We start from the raw sequence: 12,478 nt of genomic DNA, 5'->3' as shown, positions 1-12,478 counted from the left end.
ACACTCATCAAGATTTTTCTTGAAGAGTGCTAATGAAGAACTTTGCTTGACATAGATGGTAGCTTGTTCCAGAGCATAGGAAGCCTGAATCTATCCCTCTAGCATGTCCTGTTTATTGTGCTTCTCCTGTCTAGCCCACTGTGCTTAGCTGAGTTCCTAGTTCTGAGCGAATTGAGCAAGGTAAAAGTACTGGGCAGAATTCCAAATATAGTCTAGGTTTTGTATGACATAGGCAGGAGGAGAAAAAAGTGAGGTAATACTGCTGATTTAATTATTCAAAGAAATATGGTAAGAATGCACAAAGAAGATGATATTTATCTGTCTATCTATATATACATCTGCAAACCTTATCTTGAATGGCAAGCACTGTGGGTATAGATCCTATCATTTTAGCATGTTTCTGCAGGAATAGATAGTAAGCCACAGAATTTTCTGTTATTGCTTGGTAGTGTTTTGTTAGAGTCTAAATGCTCTGCACATCTAGAATGTCATGCTGTGTTACTGGTAGCAGAGAGAGTGAATGATATGGATCTTTTAAGCAGGGGTGTAGCAAGCAAATTCCATTTTGTACTCACAAGCTCTTAGTGCTACCCCCTTGAAGACCTGGCACTTAAAAAAGGACACATGTTTCAAACATGCTGCCCCCCAAGCACTTAATAAATGTAAGTAACATTTTCAGCTGTTCCCCATAAAACTATTAAAAATATTATTTTTAGATTAGCAATAATGCATCTGTTGTTAAAGGCATCCATTTAGAAAGCTGTAGACATAATATGACCTGAAAAAAGCCATGCTGATATGATGCTCAGAAAAAAATTACTCAGTAGAGTACAAAGATTATACCTGGCTACACCCTTGCTTTTAAGCACTCCACTGTCTCTGAATAAATAAAGTGGTACTGGGACAAACATTAATTTCCTTGGAACAGGTGATGATAGTTATATAGCCAGTTTGCATTGTTTAGTAATAATATGGGCATATATGAATCTGACGCATGGAGACATAATGTAAACAAAGTCTTTAGATCTGATGCAATGCCACTTTTGTAAGAATACTGACTACAAGTCAATGTACAAATCTTATTAGATAGCTTCAACTACACGCCTTGGCAGTTGCCACAGCACAGTTGCAAACTTTGTGTGAAAGGGGTCTGTAAGATCAAGTTTCATTTAAATGTATTTGTTAGACAAAAATACAGTAATCTCTTTGCATAAGTCTAGAAATGCAGCCATACTAAAACAGGCCTTCACAGTATGCATACAGTTTCAGTGATTGTGATTTCAATCAGTGAAAATAACCTTCAATCAGGAATACTGATAAGAATAGAATGCGCAGTGCATCGAATATGAAAAATTTATTTTAATTTGCACTCTGCTTCTATGCTGTGCTGGATCCAAAGTCTTTTTAAGACACACAGTCTTGCTGTGCTGTTTACTGCTGAATCAGAGACACAGAGCTTTGCATGACTCCATCTGTAGTCTGTTTAAAGCACCAAGCCTTTCAAATTGCACACTGATAAAGAAATATATTTTGCAGCTATAAGCACAGTTACAGATGACTTATTTTTTATAACAAATGACACGTACTCTTTCTGTCAGTTTGTAGCATATATTTACAAAGTTTTCCTTCATTACAGATATGAATGATGACTTCTACAAAACACCTCTTTCTGTCCCTCTCTCAGATAACTGAACTACTACAATTGTTATATAGAGTGCTAGTCACGCACATAGATTTTGTTACTTCCTCTTGGTATCTTTTTTGGCCTTCTGTGGGAAGTCACATAATGTCTGTTTTTAGACTTTTCTATTGTCCTGTCAGCAGTTCTGCTGATGTGAAAATGCACAAATGTACACAATCAGAATAACAGAAGTGTGAAAGGAAACATCTGTTCTGTTCCTATTTAAAAAACATCACGTATTGCTGAATTTGTAAAAAAGGATGTCTGTTAATAGATATTTGTTCTGCAAACATAAGAAAATCATGTAATATGTGCCTTCCAATATTGCTTTGTTAGGCTTTTCTGATGCTGTGAAGAGAAGCCTGTCTTTAATACATATAGTATGAATGCCCATTTTACATTGCTAAACTCTATACATATATTCAAGCAAACATTTTATTCTATGCTTTATCTTTCAGCATATTTACAACAGAATTAATTTCAACCTTATATTCAACAATTCCCTCTTTTTTTAAACATACTCAAAACACTTTATACTGATATGTATTTTTTGATTAGATCGTATAGAAGCACATTAAAAAAAAAACTTTAGTCTTTTTTTGATACAAGTCAAAATGCAATTTTACACAGTTAATACAATGGTATTAAGTATTACTACCAAAACTGAATGTATCTAACAACTTTTTCTTTTGCAGACCATTCTGTGAAAATATTTCATCAATAATGAGCTATGTCTGCTTTAGTTTTATTTTTTAACTTGATTAATTTATTATTTTGCAATCACAGAATTTCATTTATGACTTAGAACTCTTTCATTAACTCTTTGCAACTGTTGAATTCACTTTTTACTTTTATTGATAATTTTATATCAAAAGATTAGAAATAGACTAATATCTATAAAAGACAAGAACTATGTGCTACTGCAAGCATTTATACACTGCTGAAAATATACAGTTTCAATGTCATTTTAACCATAACATTGTGGTTATATTTCTGAACTGCCCATAAACTTTAATTGACAGTGAAATATACTCTGAAAAATGCTGTTTACATATTAGTCAATTAGCTGTATGAATACAATATTTTCATATATTTTTTAACTGGGATAACCAATACTGATACAGATAAAATGGTGGTCCAAAAACCAGTAATGAGACTCCAACTTAAAACCAGTGATAATATTACAACTTCACAAATTACTTTTGAACTTATTACAATGTATCCTGTACAATATGTATTTACACAGACTGTTTGCTACTCATGCATTTCAGTCTAGTAGGTACCCTGGATCCAACATGGTTTTTCACACATATTCATTACTAGACATTAATTTCATTTGTATTTGTACATACAAAGACTATCATTTGTACTAAATTCTTCTGCATTTGTACATACAAAGACTGTGAAGTACATTTAGTCTAATCTTACAAATTTAATAACATTAATATTAAGCAAAATTTTGGAAAATGTTTATGTCTCTTTAGAAATGTCGAGTGGAATTGCCACCAAAGGCATAAGTCCTGTTATTTTAAACTACATACTCAGCAATTAGAAACATTCATGCTTTTTATACCAACATTGTTTTACCAAAAACTTATTAAAATAGTGACCAGTCTTGTTCAATTTTTTACATATCTTTACTCTCTCTTGTATAGCTGTAATGAAGCAATTTTAAATAATCTTGTGTATAGCTTTACAATTTAACAGGATGTAAATACAATTTAATACTAAGCAATACAATAATAACTAGCATAAAATATCTTGGACTTTCAGATTTAATCTGTTTACCAGTGTTTCTTATGCAATAATACCTGTTTTTTACTTTCCCCCTAAAAGGGTATTGTCAAAAAGGAATAAAATATTATAGCAATAACCCACGCCTGGGTGTGGGTAATGCTAAATGTACCCACGGTTGGCGTGGTTTGGTCCCGGGCTTCCGCCACCCCAAACACTCAACAACCGATAAAATTTAGCATTACCCACACCAGAAGTGGGTTATTGCTAATTATGACATTATTTAAGAAAAGAAACTATTACTTTTCTTAAATAATGGCATAGTATAATGCCTGTTTACTGCCCTTCCGCAGATGTCTTGGCATCCACGGCAGTTCTGATGTACTGCTGGCTGCGCGGTACATCAGAGTTGTGGGCAAAAAACAGCGGAGAAAGCAAGATCTCCGTTGCTTTTTCTCGCTATGTTAAATGAGTTTAACATGGCGAGACGGTAAAATAAACAACGGACATCTCCGTTTATTTTAAAATTGTCTCGCTATGTTAAACTCATTTAAAGCGGCTAATATAACGGAGATCTTGCTTTTTTTGCTATGTTAAATGGGTTTAACATAGCGAGACAGCTTTAAAATAAGCAACGGAGATCTCCGTTCAATGTTGTCTCTGCTCATGTTAAACCCATTTAACATAGCAGACAGTGTTAAAAAGATATACTAATGGAAAAAGTCGGCGACGGACCTTTTCCATTAGTATAACTCGATTTACAACGGGCACGCTGGCCAATCAGCGTGCACGTTTTGGGGGGATCATGGTATAATATTGCTTCTTGTAGCTCTATTTCAGACCCTTGTGCAGTACTGCTTATACAGTCAGTGTAAAACTGAGAAAGTACCCCTCCCCCTGCAACATTTCAGTATTGTTTATTTGCTTTATTAGGTTAACAAACTATGGACCTTTGTCTGATTTGATCATTTTTATGAAGCTTTTGCTGTTTATTACCACTAGTAGGTATTTATACCCTCCTGCACAATTGATTTGAACTATATGTATACTATAGCCCATCTGTTGGCTGTACTTGATGCAACTGAGTTTTTTTTTTTTTTTTTTTTTACTTTTAATGTTTACTTGCAGACAGATTATCAGTGACATCTATGCACAATTGTGACATTTTATTACAATTACCAAATAGGGTTGCCTGTAAACATTTTAACAATTATGTTTTAATAACAATAATGCTTTAGAAAAAAAAATCAAGCTACTTGTCTGGCAATCAGTCTTGTTGTTTATCTTATCTTTCCAACATTTCCTGTAACTATTCATCTAGTTTAGGAAGGTCTAATACACTTGCATTTCAGTTAACCCTTTTAGCATTGTTCTTTAAATTATCTGTTAATACATAAATAGACATTATTTTACAATTAGCTTACATGGATTTCAGTATTTATTTTTATTTAATTATTTAACTGCCTTGCCATTAATTTTACAAAAACTGTTTGACTAATACCATTTGTGATTTTATTTCTTTTTAAAATTCAGAACTTTAACTGTTTGGTGTGGTGTTACTATACAATTATAAAAAAAATGTAAAAAAAACAAAATAGATATTAGCTTAACTAACATATGTTTATATTTACATTATTTATATTTGCTGGTGTCTGCCTGTTATTCTTATGCATTGTAACAGATGTATTTTAGAGGAAAAGAAAACACATGCATGTCAGTCTCGTGACTTTAAATCTTTATTTAAGCATGTCAGTCTCGTGACTTTAAATCTTTATTTAAGCATGTCAGTCTCGTGACTTTAAATCTTTACTCTTATTAACTATTTTCATTTGATTTTATACACTAAAACTGTTGTGTGTACCTTTTGACTATGCTATGAGAATGGCAGTCATTTGTTTTACTTTACTTTACTTTACTGCAATACTGTATTGCTTTAAACATTTGAGAATGATTTGTCCAGACATCAGAGCTTACCATCCTACCATGTATGTTTAACCATTTTCAAAACATAAACATATTATAACATATATTTCTTTTGTACAAATCAGCTGTAGTTTCCTGTTCTTTTTAAGCTCAGCTGTTATATGGAGGAAGTCTGTCTCTGTCAGTTTAGCTAATTTATTTTCTTTATCCTGCAACTGCTGTTTAAGAGTTTCCTCATAGTCTGCCTGATATGTCTCAGGAGCCTGTTCTGCTGAAACTGAAACTCCTAAGCACTTTTGAAAAAATGCATGTATAACTTGTCTAAGCTTCCTGAACTCATTGTGTCTGTCTTTTAGAAGTTTATTACATTCTTTTGTAACAAAATGTACTAGAGGTTCTATCAGTAACTGATTTGACTGCTATTGCAACTCTGAAATAAACCTTTTACATCTGGTGACAGAAAATAACTGTCTAACATCTGAATATAATGTAAGCATATTAACTTTTTCTGGTTCTTTACCATTAAATGGTTTGTCTGTACAGTCTAACCTTTGAATAATGTCATGCACTGTATTTTTATGACATTGTACACACAATAAACATTTGTCATACAACACATGATTTTGTTTCAAATACCAGTCAAATATTTCAATCCATTTGCATAATGCCTTACTATTAACTTGCCCTAATAAGGTTTTACATTTGCTAATATGCAGTATATACATTTCATTCTGTTATTATTATTATTATTATTATTATTATTATTATTATTATTATTATTGCCTCTATGGCATTCATACTGTATGTAACACAGAAAAAATTTCTTACCAGTCAACAGAGAGATGCAGATGGCCAAGCTGCTTTACTGTAGATGGTTGAAAAGTCTCTGTAGTCACTTGTGAAGTTGGTACAGCAAAACTGGCAGTTTCAGTCTTACAACTTTGTATTGTACCTTTTTTGGAGAATTTATGGCACTGCTCACCTTTCTGCACTGCAGTCTCACTCCAGATTTAGACATTTAATTAACTGTATTATTGCTGCAAACTGTCTATTTTTATAACAAACGACACATACTCTTTCTGTCAGATTGTAGCATATATTTACAAAGTTTTCCTTCATTACAGAAATGAATGATGACTTTTACAAAATACCTCTCTCTGTCCTTCTCTCACATAACTGAATTACTACAATTGTTATATAGAGTGCTAGCCACGCACATAGATTTTGTTATTTCCTCTTGGTATCTTTTTTGGCCTTCTATGGGAAGTCACATAATGTCTGTTTTTAGACTTTTCTATTGTCCTGTGAACAGTTCTGCTGATGTGAAAATGCACAAATGTACACAATCAGAATAACAGAAGAATGAAAGGAAACATCTGTTCTGTTCCTATTGAAAAAACATCACATATTGCTGAATTTTTAAAAAAGGATGTCTGTTAATAGATATCTGTTCTGCAAACATGAGAAAATCATGTAATACTTGCTTTCCAATATTGCTTTGTTAGGCTTTTCTGATGCTGTGAAGAGAAGCCTGTCTGTTATACATATAGTATGAATGCCCATTTTACATTGTTAAACTCTATACATATATTCAAGCAAACCTTTTATTCTATGCTTTATCTTTCAGCATTTTTACAACAGAATTAATTTCAACCTTATAGTCATAATCTCTAACAGAATACAAACACATTTTGTTAGTATAGCACAAAGCTTGGGAACCAAGGATAAATACACATGTAGAAGCTTACAGGGTTTTGGCATTATTAGCTAAGTTAATTCATTTGAACTGATATGCAGAAAGTCATTGCAGTACAGACACTTGCATGTATATGTGTCTATATCTATAGTTATAGCTATGTATATATAATTTATACCTGTGTCTATCCATAGCTATATCTGTATCTATCTAAGATATACACACACACACACACACACACACACACACACACACACACACACACACACACACACACACACACACACATACACACACACTATTATGCATGCACATGCACACAGACACACACACACACACACACACACACACACACACACACACACACACACACACACACACACACACACACACACACACACACACACACACACTATGCTAACCATGTCATGGATAATGAATGCAACAGAGAGGAATAACATCATTGACCAGTTACAGCCTGTCTGGAATGATGAGGGGAAAAGAACCAAAGTTATTTTTTTCTATTGGATGCTCTGATTTTAAGGTGGACCTGCATAGACACAAGTGAGCAGAGTAACCTTGATATGAAGAAAAATGTCTGCTTCAGGGCTAGTCAGACCTGACTAAAGATTGTGAACCATGTGGACAAATAGGGACAGTGAAGGTTGCTGTTTAAATGTGCATTTTTTTCATAGTGGGCAAAGATCAGGGTGTCAGACCCTGGTCATAAGATCATAAATATTTCATAACTGAAAAAAGTACAACCATGCCAGTCATCTTTGTGATACCTGTACCCTCCAACCCAGGAACAGGTATGCAAAATTCTGAATGAAGCAGGCTATACTAGCCTGCGAAATTACCTGATGCTCAGCAGGTGATACTGCAGCAGTCACCTGGGAGCAGACAGCAGATAGATTTTCTTCATTTACCTAACTATATAACATTTTCTTCAATCCACAGAGGATCTTGTAAGCAGGATTTTTAGATGAAAACCTGCTATGTAGTCTCTAATAGCTCTTCTGTATTCAGGGATTATCCAAAGCCAACTATTTACTACTTACTTACTGAACATATTAATAATCATACAGTTTACCTCCCCCCCAGCAAACCTAGTAACAAAGGCTGCTGCCTACTGCTCTGAATTTTAGTCCCCTCCCTAGATCATGTAAAATGCAGATCATGTCTGCTCATCCAGGTTTATTTCTTTGAAAGTGTTACTGAGGTCATGGATAAGGGACATATAGTCCGACCTTGCTGAAGGGCTGTGACACTATCCCACATGCTGAAATTACTGACAAACTCTCCCAACTCAGCAATAATTCATACGTAGTTCAGTGGACTGGTAATTGTCTGTCTAAAAAAATACATCACCCTAAGCTCAGGGTGTTTACTCTAGACAGAAAAATGTCACCAATGGTGTCCACAGGGCACTGTCCTCAGTCCCCTATTCTTTGATACATTTCAGTGACATAAAAGTGGGTCTACATTCATCTACCAAAAAATAAAAAACCCAAATAGCGAAATACCGAAGACAGCAAAACTGATAATTACCTAACAATGACATCATTGAAAATGTTGTGTCTTTCGGCTTTTCCCGGTTAGGGGTCGCTACAGCAGAACTCCGGTCTGCTAATGACTGGCAGTAGATTATTTACGTGCCGAGTTGCCAACCCTGATGCACAGCCTTCAACGAAGGTATGCCCATTCACGCATGTCTCCACGCAGAAGACGCTCTAATTGAGAATCGAACCGGACAGCATCTTACCATGAGGTGACAACACTACTGCAGCACCACCACCACGGACAGCACCGCCACCGCAGATGACATCACTGAAAATAAATTCATTAAATGGTCATAGTTGGCCAAAAACCAGGAAGTAACGCGATGTATAAAATAAGTGAAGGGAAACCTTTTAAATTTGCCCTATTCCCTACTGTAGTGTGATCTCTGAATTGGTATATATAGTTGGGGTGGGGGCACAGCCCCCCACCTTGATTGGTTGTGTTTGTGATGTTAGTCAGCTATGGCCATTCAATTAAGTTTTTTTTTTTTATGATGTTCTTCAATAATTGTTGGTTTCTCTGTCTTCCATTCAGTATTTTGCCATTCAGGCTTTTTATTTTTTGGTAGTTGAACATAGACCCCATAAAAGCCACTACTAAGGAATTATGGGTGACCAAGTTTGCTGATAATTGCAGACTGGTGATGATTATCAAATCTGATTCTGATACTCAAAGTCTGTAGCAAGGGATGGATCAAACACATGCTTACTGTATTAATCATGTGTTTACCCTCAGCTCCAAGCATAGTTTCCTTTGGTAACTGTACATACTACTACTGCTTGCTATATAGATAACATTCCACTCATAGTTATGCGGTTGTCAGGGTATTTATACAGTCATTAGGGTATGTATGTTGATAATAGACTATCCTTTGACCCTCCCTTGTCTCTGTGGTGGTTAAAAAATCCTTCTACCTTGCACAACATATCCTTTGTGGCATCTCTTTAAGTTCCACTGAAGTTATAGTCCTACTTGATTTCTCCCTTATTAGGGCCATCATTGAATATACTGCACCCTTCAGCATTATTCTTACTCAAAGATGTAGTCAGAGTAGGGTAAAGGGGCAGACACTATAGGCATAAGTTCATGGAGGTACAATCAAGAGGTGCTGCCCAACTGATAGTGCAATACTGGTGTTCAAAAATGAAAGCAGATATTGCATCCGTGGTCAGGGCTAAAGCGCTTTAATGCTTCATGTATACTATAAAATATAACAAGCCACTTGCAACAAATGTAGCAAGCAGTATGCTGCATTTTTTCTAAACAGCAATGATCTTTTTACTAGAAGACCTTTTTTGTGGTCCTCAAGTCCCTCTACTTAGTGTCATACAGACTCCTGAGGGGTGATCACTACTTAACCTTCTGTGAGTTATGGATAACCCAGAACTCTTTGAACAGTTTCACCTAAACAGAGCTAAAGGAAAAGCAATCACTCATTCTACAGACCTAAACCTCCACTACAACATCAACAACACCAGATGGCGGGAGAGATACCTAAGCGAATATATACCCTATTTCTGGAATAGGCTGTCCTTAACTTTCAAGCAGTGTACTTTAAAGTCAGTCTAGATGACTGAATGTGTGATCACAAATTATCATCAGGAATATGTGGAGAAAGTTTACATAATGGTGGACATCGTCAATTGCCCACAGTACTGAGCAATGTGGCTGTGCTTCCAAATGGTCTCCTTGGCTGTAAGCTTAGTAAAAACCTATGGACCTAAACATATGAATCTATGGCACCATGTAGAGCAAGAATATAAAGTCTACATCCCTTCTGACCTGAAAAGCAGGTTTTAATTATGTCAGCTTGAAGAAAACTACAGATCTGGGATATTGACTGGAGAACATTTCTTTTCTTTCTTCATTTTTTCAGTTTGTCACATTGGTGACTGAGGATCAAAGAAGAATGACAGATCTTTGTAACTGTGTACAGCTCAGACCCCGAGTAGAAACTACTGAATGGCTCTAATAGAGCTCCTTGACTGAGTAATCAATGGAGAAGGCCAAGAAAGATCTATGGACATGGAATGCCTGGCGATTAGCCTTACAGAAAAGGTTACAAGACAGACCAGTCAGCCTTAAATTACTGATTGTAGGGATCACTGGACATAAATACAAACAGTCTAATTTAAGAAAGGAGGGTTATAGGGGAGGTATCATCAGGTTAATGATGTGTCCAGTATCCAGTACTGCATGTTTAAACTTGTTGGCAATTATACTGAAACAAGCACAGGTGATGTCCCAGAATTACGATGACATGGTTAAGTGAGCAGACAGAATTTTCTGTTGCTCAGTAATTACCAGCATTTTGTTGTCTCCTTGTAAGTATGTATGATGTGGTATACAGAAAGAAAGACAGATATACAGACAGACAAAAAGGTAACTAGTCAGATAAGTTAGCAAACGACTAGACAAACTGATCATTAGATAGATACATTAGTATGTAGACAGAGAGGCACATGAGTAGATTGGTAGATAGATATCCAGACATATGATACAGATAGATATTTTACATTCTATTTCATTTGTAAGGAAGGTTACCATTATAGCTGGCTGCTTGACATTTGTAAAAATGAACATTTCAGATCAAACCCCGGGGGGTTCATTTTGTTTTCCCACTGTTTGTCGAGTTGAACCACCCAAACATGATCCAGCAAACCTTGGTGGTTCAGCTTAGAGTTCAAAAATAGTGAAAACAAATTTCCATAAATGAGACTGGTGCCTTTCCATGCCAAAAACAACAATGACTTCCAAAGTACCCTGTTGGTCAAACGCATCACCAACACTACCCCCCATACACACACATTCCTGTACCCACCTGCATGCCCTCAGTCCTTGCCTACAGTGTTTGCCCACAGACCATTTTCTTTCCCCACCCCATGAGAGTTAGACAGCTGGTCAAAACCAGAATGCCAAATAGTGCATAACATTGAAATGACATCTCAAAGTAGAAACTGGACTTTCCTTGTTTCCTACAAAGTGTAGTGACTTTGGAATTAAATTAAGTTACGGGATGCCAGGGGCAAAGCTCCTTGTATGGGGGGTGGAGCTTTCCTCCCAGCAGAAAAAGTGATTTGGATTTTTAGCTTTGGCAGTCTCATTTCAGTCTGAAGGGTCATTTGCCATTTTTATGACCAGATGTCTTACTTCCAATCCTAATTGATATCCCTGGTGGTCATGTTAAGGGAAACCTTTGGTCCTCCACTGGTAACTAGTCTGTCCTTTGAATAATATTGACAACTATCAGTGCTGGTAGCATAAGTAGAATTCTTCTGATGTCAGCTGTGGTGTTTCAACATAACCTGGCTCTATGGAGTGGTTTCAAATACCCCCTGCACAAGTACAACCTACTCTTGTAATTATTATGTACAAAAAACATCAAAGGGTTTGTTGAAATTGCCATGTTCTGGCAAAAAGTTTAATAAACTCAAATTGGCTTCCTAAAGGGCACATCTGGCCAATTTCAGACATGGCTGAACCATTCTTTGCAACTTCTCTGCAGTCCTTTTTATAATGCCTTTGAAAGTGGCACTGCTAAATGTGTAAAAGGAAATACATGCATTTTGTTTTTCAAAATTAAGAAACGTATGGCTTTCCTATGACTCATCAGGAGAAATTTGTTCTGGTTCTAGCTTGCTGATCAGATTTCCTTCATGTTATTATTGCTTGAGTTTGCTCAAAGGTTTTGCCTTTTATTTTGTATGTGGTATTGCAATGCTGTTTGTGTAGGTCTCCCACCATTTAAGAGGTTTTCTCTTTTCTTCACCGTGGGACAACCAGTGAGTTAGTATATGCATGTTGTAGCACAGTATGGGAGTTATCACCCTGGGATGTATCATAACAATGCAAATCTGAAGTGAAATGTAACAACACTGCCA

The sequence above is a fragment of the Protopterus annectens genome, chromosome 4.part0, assembly GCF_019279795.1.
Source record: "Protopterus annectens isolate FY-2018-M chromosome 4.part0, PAN1.0, whole genome shotgun sequence".
Classification (NCBI taxonomy): Eukaryota; Metazoa; Chordata; order Ceratodontiformes; family Protopteridae; genus Protopterus; species Protopterus annectens.
The sequence above is the reverse complement of the archived record's forward strand: the minus strand, read 5'-3'. Positions refer to the sequence as shown.